This window comes from Galeopterus variegatus, unplaced genomic scaffold (genome assembly GCF_000696425.1).
Source record: "Galeopterus variegatus unplaced genomic scaffold, G_variegatus-3.0.2 Scaffold2229, whole genome shotgun sequence".
NCBI lineage: Eukaryota > Metazoa > Chordata > Mammalia > Dermoptera > Cynocephalidae > Galeopterus > Galeopterus variegatus.
Window position 1 is genome coordinate 171,668 of NW_007728340.1, and position 9,015 is coordinate 180,682.

Sequence of the window (9,015 nt, forward strand, 5' to 3'; positions counted from 1 at the left end):
TATAATCTCGGCTTGAGCCTGAGGGTTAGTATAAGCTCCTTCTCCAATTAACATATCACTGGGGCAGGCGGTGCCAAGGCAGTTTGGTCACATCAGGATGAGTAAATGTTGGACATCTTTCTCCTTTCCAAGGCTTTGGCAGGTCAGTCTCTGATCCATGGAGTCGAAGTTCTCCTCACATGGGGCACCACTTGTTACACTTCTCACTTCAGGAACGCAAACTCCAACCCCGAGGAGCAGCGCAGGGCAGCCACAGGGGCAGCAGCTCCCAGATGAATAATCCAGGATAGGTATTTCTAAATAGCATTTTAATTGGTTCTCCCAAATTTTGGTATTTAGTTGTTGTGGTTTTTTTTTTTTTACTTTTAAACGATTTAATCAAAAATATATTTACATATGTCACAATATATATCAAATATAGAAAGATATTAACACTTACTGAATCTAAGTGGGAGGTATACAGGTACAGTAGTGGTGAGGCAGAGAGGGCTTCTTGTATCCATTTCTTCTCAATTGCCTTCAGCTCAAAATAATACTTATACATAAATAATACTTAGGCATATTTTGGGGTGGAATACTCAGATCTCCTACAGTGTGTTTAAACCAGATTGCTTCTTCTTATCCATAGTAATTAATTTTCATTATCTTCTTATTGCTCTTAGCACATTTGGGGCAAAACATATTATCTTCTTGGCCTGGGGATGGGAAAGTGTAGGCTGGTAACAGGAAGAGAGAAATCATCATCTTGGGAGTGTCAAGCACCCAGACCTGACCTGCATGCAACTGCAGGTGAATCGCCCCTCTGTGTTTGTGGAGAGAGGTCTGCCATGGACCACACGCCACCTGAAACCAGAGGCTTGTAGCAAAAAGACCTCAACAAAAGTAGGAACGAGCCGCAAGTTCACAGCCATGGGCTGAACGGCCCTTGTAGCAATTTTTCCCCACAATGCCAGCATGGCTTCCTGACCTGGAGTTATCACTTCCACTATGTTTGTCTCTTCCTCTCTCTTCCTCATCTCACAACTTTCATGAAGACTTGCTCTCTTGGTCAGTGCCTTGCATTTCCTCGAATGCAGTTTGGCCTCTGGTGGTGGTTCAGGAATAGCATATTTTTGTTCTTGGTAAGCATGTTTCTGGAGCCTCAGATAAACCTCTATTTTCTCACCATTGATACTCAAATTAAATTGTTGGTACCAGTTCTGCAAAGTGTCCCAATGCACCTCATAAATTGGAGGCAAAATGGCCGGCAAGGGAAAGCTTGGTATTTTATACGTAGGTTTTGGGAGAGCCTTGAATTGTTCACCTTCATTATTTTTCCTAGGCCTCTTTGGCTTGACATCAGAAGTTGAAGAAACACTTGATTCTATTTGTTCTTTTTCAGGATCCTCTGTAGCCGGAACCAAGGCCAAAATCACAGTTTCCTCATCTAATTCTTCCTCAGAGAAATTTCTGTTCTTTCTGCACAGATTGCTCTCCTTCTTGTTAAAAATTCTTCTTAGAGCACAGACTTATAACACCAAGATCACAGGTTCAGATCCCCATACTGGCCTTTTTGCTGCTCTCGTAATTTGAGTCTGACATTTCCAGCAAGGAGGCAAAACCAGCAATATTGGTGTTTAATATTTTTATTGTCACTCAAGAAATATTTTCATATTTCATTTCAAGTTATGTATTAGTCAATTTCTATTGCTTATAACAGAATACCTGAAACTGGGTAATTCATAGAGAAACAAAATTTACTTCTCACAGTTTTAGAGGTTGAGAAGTCCAAGGTCCAGGGGGCACTTCTGGTGAGGGCCTTCTTCTTTCAGGAAACTCTTGGCAAAGTCCCGATGTGACACAGGGAATCACATGGGAAACAGTTGAGCAAGAATGCATTTTCACATGCTTTCTCCCTTTCCTTATAAAGCCTCCAGTCTACTTCCTGATAACCCATTAAACCATTAACTCATTAATCCATAAGTGGATTAATTCATTTATAAGGGCCCAGTCCTCATGATTCAATCACTTCTTAAAGGCCCCATCTTTCAAATATTATATTGTGGATTAAGTTCCAACATGAGCTTTGGAGGGGATAAACATTCAGACCATAAGCATTCTGCCCCTGGTCCTCCAAAGCTCATGTCCTTCTCACTTATAAATATGTTCATTCCATCCCCATAGTACCAAATTCTTAACTCTTTCCAGCACAAACACAAAAGTTCCCAAAGTCCAAAGTCACATCTGTGAAATCAAAACAAGTTAGCTACTTCCAACATATGTATAATGGTGAGACAAGCATAGGATACGTGTTCTCATTTCAAAAGGGAGAAACAGAAAAGAAGAAAGGAGTAACCAGCCCAAAACAAGTCCAAAACCCAGCAGGGCAGGCATCAAATCTTAGAGCTGGAGAATAATCTCCCTTGACTCCATATCCAGCATCCTTTGAAAACTGAGGTGGAGGTTGGACCCCCAAGTCTTTGGGCAACCTTGCCCCTATGGCTTTTCTGGGCTCAGGCCACACTTCAGCTCTTCTAGGCTTGCATTGAATGCTGGTAGCTCTACAGTTCTTGGGTCTTAGTGGCAGTCCTGGTCCCGCAGCTCTGCTAGGCATGTCCCTGGTGGGGGTTCTCTGCTGCAACTCTGACCCCACATTTCCATTCATCACAGCTCTAGTGAAGGCTCACTGCAGTGACTCTGCCCCTGTGACAAATCTCTGCCCGGGCAGCCAAGCTTTTCTATACATGCTTTGAAATCTGGGTGGAGGCTGCTATGCCTCCACAGCTCTTACATCCTGTGAGCCTATAGACTTAACACCATATGGACTCTGCCAAGGCTTACAGCTGGTATCTTACAAAGCAGTGGGTCCAGCTGCATCTGGGGCCATTTTAGCAATGCTGGAGCAGTGTCCTGATGCAGCCCTGGGCAGCAACCTGTAGAGTGCCCGGGTCTGTTCCTTGAAACCATTCTATCTATTATCTACGCCTCTGAGCCTGTGTTGGGAGGGGAAACCTAGAATATATCTGATATGCCTTCAAGTACTTTCTTCCATTCTCTTGATGATCCTTTATCTCCATACTAATCTCCTTAGCCAATGATTGCTGGACTATACCCTTGGTTTTCTCTCCCGAACAAACTTTTTCACTCTTTACATGACCAGGCTGAGAGTTTTCCAGTTTTTTTTTACACTCTCCTTCCCTTTTAAGTATAAATTCCATTTTACATCATGCCTTTGCTGCCATAATTCAATATAAACTGTAAGAAGTAGCCAGGCCGCTGCCTGGCTGCTTTGCTGCTTAGAAATTTCTTCCAACAAATATCCTCATTCATCACTCTTAAGTTCCACATTCCATAAAACTCTTAGGCATGGGCACAATCCAGCCAAGTGCTTTGCTACTGTGTAACAAGAGTGACCTTTCCTCCAATTTCCAATAAGCTCCTCCTTATTTCCATCTGAGACCTCCTCAGAATGGTCTTTACAGTCCATATTTCTATCATCGTTTTGATCACTACCATTTAACCAATCTCTAAGATTTTCCAAACTTTTCTGATGGTGTTCTTGTCTTCTAAGCTCTCATTAGAATCTAGGCTTTTTCTAACCTGCTTTTCCCAATTCTTCCAGGTGTTGCCCATTACCCAGTTCCAAAACTGCTTCCACATTTTCAGGTATTTGTTATGAACAACACACCACATCTTAATATCGATTATCTGTATTAGTCAGTTTTCTGTTGCTGATTATAGAATACCAGAAACTGGGTAACATATTTTAAAAAGAGGTTTATTTATTATAGTCATGGAGGCTAGGAAGTCCATGGCCCAGGGTACACATTTGTTGAGGGCCTTCTTTTTGGTGGGAAATTTCTGAAGAGTCCTGAGGTGGCACAGGGTATCATATGACCAGGGGGGCAAGAGTGCATTTCTACGTGCTTTCTTTCTCTCCTTATAAAACCCCCAGTTTAATTCCTGATAACCCATTTTACCATTAACCCATCAGTACCTCAATGGATTAGTCTGTTCATGAGGGCTTAGTCCTCACAATCCAATCACCTCTTAAAGGCCCCACCTTTCAAATATCATATTGAGGATTGAGTTCCAACATGAGCTTTGGAGGGAGGGAATAAACATTCAGAAAATAGTTTCAAGGAACAGGCCCGGGGCACACTCTACAGGTTGCTGCCCAGGGCTGCATCAGGACAGTGCTCCAGCATGTTCAGAAAATTATTTTGCTCATGAGTTTAAGTTTTAAAACTTTCCATGGGAGGTTTATGATATTTTAATTATTGACTTCTAATGTAATTAAATTGAGGTAAAAACATGTCTTTTATGACATAGATTATTAGTATTTGTTGGATTTACTTTGTGATCTAGTATGTTGTCATCTTATTTAAATATTTTATGTGCCTTTTTATTTTATTTTATTTATTTAATTTTTTTTTAAATTGACTGGTAAGGGGATCTTAACCCTTGACTTTCTGTTGTCAGCACCACGCTCTCCCAAGTGAGCTAACTGGCCATTTCTATATAGGGATCAGAACCCATGGCCTTGGTGTTATCAGCACCACACTCTCCCAAGTGAGCTAACTGGCCATTTCTATATAGGGATCAGAACCCATGGCCTTGGTGTTATCAGCACCACACTCTCCCAAGTGAGCCACGGGCTGGCCCTTTTATGTGCCTTTTTAAATAATGAGTATATTTAAACTGTGGGGCAAAGTGTTCTCTATATGCCTTTTAAATCAAGCCCATTCCTTAAATTATTCAAGTTTGAATTCTGAATTTCCTAGCTATTTTCTGTTTGATTGGTCTATTGATTACAGGGACAGGTATGTCTAAAACTCCATATGTGATTATGGATTCACCAATTTTTATTTCAAAATCTGTTTGCTTTATTATTTTGAGGCTATCTTAGATACATTCAATTTCAGATTTGTTCTATAATTCTTTTTGCCCTTAGGACTATTTTTCTTATATTCATACAGGTTTTCTGATTTTTGATATTCTGTTAACTGATATTTATATCTAGTATTATGCAAGTATTTTTTCTATACCTTTAGCTTTATCCTTCCTGTTCATGGAAGGCAGAATAGTATTTCCCAGCAATGTCTACATCTATCTTGACTCTTGGGATTACATCAGGCCCACCTGGATAATGCAGGAATATTTCCCTTTTTTAAGGTCAGTTGATTAGCATCCTTAATTCCCTTCATCATGTAACATAACAGGATCCAGGAATTAGGATGTAGGCCAAGCAGAGTTTCTTCATTGCCTTGATTTTTACCTCTGCTGACAACACCAGCAATCTGAACTGTTTCCATTTATTTCTAGTCCAAAGGCAAATGTGGGATACTTTAAATTTATCATACCACTGACATGATGGCTTCCTCCTACCCCACGAGGCTGCAGCCACCTCCAAGCCTTAACACACCGGTATAAAACAGCCTTCAACCTCTCCAGGAGTTTCTTCGGGTTTTTCCACTGTTTCTTAGATTCCATAATGTTTTTATGTATGGTTTTTCCAGGACTGACTTTGAAGTAGGGTATCTGTAGCCCATGCCAATTTGCCATCTTGGCCGGAAACAGAATTAATATTTCTTTTCTCTTCTCTTCTATTCCCTCCATTCTTTTCTTCTGGAAATTATATGAGGCCTATATTAGAGTTTTTATGTCTATCATTCATGTCTTCAGTGGCAGTTTTAAAACCTGGTCCTAAAATTCTTTGACACTCCTCTATTCAAGAGGTGTGATATATGTCCCCTCCTCTTGAATCTGGTCTCTGTGACTGCTTGGCCAACAGAAAGTATGGTGAAAGTGATACTTACTCTTGGACCCCAGCCACCATGTTGCAAAGAAGCCCAGGCTACATAGATAGAACACATGCAAGTATTCTGATTGACTGCCAGCATCGATCATAAAGGGAAGTGGCCTCCAGATATATTGTCCCATAGCTACCATGTCACCCCCAGCCTTCAAGCCTTTCTAGCTGTGGCCTCAGGCATCATAGATCAGAGACAATCCATCCCCATCATGCCTTGTCTGAATCTCTGACCCACAGAGTCCACGAGCATAATAAAATAGCTGTTTTATTCCTCTAAATTTGGTTTATCACATAAAGATAGATAACTGTAACATCTTTTAACTCCTCTCACAATTTTTACCTTTATGTTCCATGTGGATGAATTTCTTTCTTATATAACAATTTACTAATTTGTTCTTCAGTAACTCCCAGAATAAATTTTATGCCATCTTTTGAAGTTTTATTACAATGAATATGTTTCATTTCTGAAATTTCTAGTTGGCTACATTTGTGCCCATTTGTTTTATCTTATTTCATGTTTTTTGTTTGTTTTGTTTCATCCATAATTTGTTGTCCTTCTTCTGGGTATAACTCTTTGGTTCACCCACAAGAAGGACAACTAAGGAGTTATACCTTCTTGTGGGTGTGACTCCTTAGTTCATCCCTGCAAGCATCTTAAACAGTTTTATTTTGGCCAGTAGTTTTTTTTTTTTTAAGTCTTCTTTTTTTCCTCTTCCTGGAGTATGATCATCTCCTAGACCACTTTGACATGGCCTAGAATCAGGTCTTACAAAAGTGATTTGGGCCTCTGTCCCAACATGATACTAGAAATAGGACAGATGACTTCATTAAGCCTGTTAACCACAGCATTCGTAACGCAGTCTGAGGGTTATGTCTGTCTCCAGCCTTCATAGGCTTGCAATATACTATAAAGTATAGCGTCAAGGATCTTTTGGCAATGGTGGTTTTTCATCCTTCTTTCAGAAACAAGATGGATTCATCCTAGCTCCTGACTCTAAACAGTGACCTTGACTTTTATTTTCCATCTTTCATGGAGAACATTTTGTTCCTGATAGCCCATAAGAGCCAAATAAATGACAGCCAATACCAGCTTTTCTTCCTGTAGCTCAGAAATCCAGAGGTTTCATCCCTGGTCACCATTTTACGTCTATGTTCCATTACTGGTTTTGAATTATTTAATTTTCTGTTTTTAATTCTTATCTATTATTTCTGTGTTTAGAACAGAGCATTGTACATAGAAGTATAAGCTTACTTCACGACTTGGCAGAAAACTCTTGTTATTTTCAATTTTTAACATTTTGTTTCAATGTTCTATAAATGCAAAGAATACTCTAATGATATTATTAAAAAGTGTTATATAAATTTGGAAATGAAGTCAAATTTTTGGTTGAAGAGTTGGTGTCCAATTAGTCACATACTTTGAAGATATTTTAATTCTGCAGAAAATAGAGATTTACATGGGAAAATTATATGATTGAATTCTGTTTCCAGGAATAAGACAAATTCATCTTCAAACAGAAAACAAACAAACAAAAAGATACACAGACATGATAAGGAAAGTAATATATTTATTTATTTTTAGGAGAATTTCATAAAACCAGACAGACCAATTCAACTTCTTGTATATTTGTATGTCTAATTTTAGCATACAAATCTATTTTTAAATGACATTTCTATTATACATAGCTTATAAATATATAAACAGGCCTGCATAATAAATTTTAAATGTTTCATAGTTTATCTATTTAATATTTGTATAACTGTGATTAAAAATTTAATTTATGCTAGTATAGTTTTAATTTAAAGTTAAAATATTTATTATGAGTAAAACTTAAAAAGATTTTTAAAATTTTGTGATTGTTTAAAATAATCTAGTATATAGGGTTACAAAGAAATACTAATTTTGACCAAAACGTGTTCTATGTGGATAATTTCAATATTAAAAAATCTGCCCTTCATTTCAGATAAAAGGGTTTGCTGAACAACAAAATAAGAAACAATAGCATTGAATTATAACCCAAATATAAGTGGGGGAGAAGGGACAAGTATTCCTTACAGAAGAATTTCAATTAATTAATTAATGTAAAAGGAATCAGGAAAATGGAAAATCACCATTAGAATGCCACAATATTAATTGCCACAGGAAATATCCAGCAATGGAAACTAAAATTAGCTTAAGCAGAAGTATGATATTTGCATATCGTCAAGTACAGTATCTTCACCCAAGTGTTTATTGATTACAAAGGAAAAAATAATAACTTTACAGTGGAGAAACCTGGCAGACATTATCTTAACCAAGTGATCAAGATTAACACCACCTTAAGACCACTGAACTATACACACTTAAAAATAGTTGACATGGTTAACTTTATGTTATGTGTTTTTTTACCATGATAAAAAAAGATTAACATCACCAGTATTACAACATATTGACATCAGGTACCTGTTGATATGACTGACTGAGAAAGACACACATCATTTCTGTGGTATTCTCCCCAGTAATGCATAACCTCAATATAATCATGAGAAAACAAAGGCAATCCCAAACCAAGTGATATTTTACAAATAATTGACTAGTACTCTTCAAAATCTCAAGATCATGAAAGACTAGGAATGACTAAGGAATTATCACAGGTATTAGTGACTAAGAAGACATAACAACTAAATGCACTGTGGGATCCTAGATTGGATGCTTGAATAGAAAAAGGACATTAGGGAGGAAACTGGTGAAATCTGAATAATGTCTATAGTTAAGTCAGTAGAATTGTACCAAGGTTAATTTTTTTAAAATTTTGGTAACTGTACGATGGTTATGTAAGTTGTTAACATTAAGGGAAGCTAGGTGAAGGGTATACAAGAACTCACTATAGTATTTTTGCAATTTTATATCTCAAATTATCTCACAATAAAAAGTTATAAAAAGGACTTAAATTCTTTATCACTTAAAACTTCCAGTAGAGGGCCGGCCTGGTGGCGCACTGCTACAGTGCGCCGCTTGGGAGCACGGCGGCGCTCTTGCGGAGGGTTCGGATCCCACATATTCAGACCGGTTCCCACTCACTGGCTGAGTGAGGTGTGGGTGCAGCACTGAGGGTTGCGATCCCATTGCCAGTCCCGGTCCGGTACGGGCGCGACACTGAGGGTTGTGATCCATTGCCGGACACAAAATAAGACAAAAAAAAAAAAAAAAAACTTCCAGTAGAAATGTAGATCTATGCATG

At 38.3% G+C, this 9,015-nt stretch overlaps 1 pseudogene; it reads right to left on the reverse strand.

The window, feature by feature from the left end:
* Positions 1 to 618: 618 nt before the first annotated feature.
* LOC103597186 lies at positions 619 to 5,544 on the reverse strand (annotated as a pseudogene).
* Between the last annotated feature and the right edge of the window lie 3,471 nt (positions 5,545 to 9,015).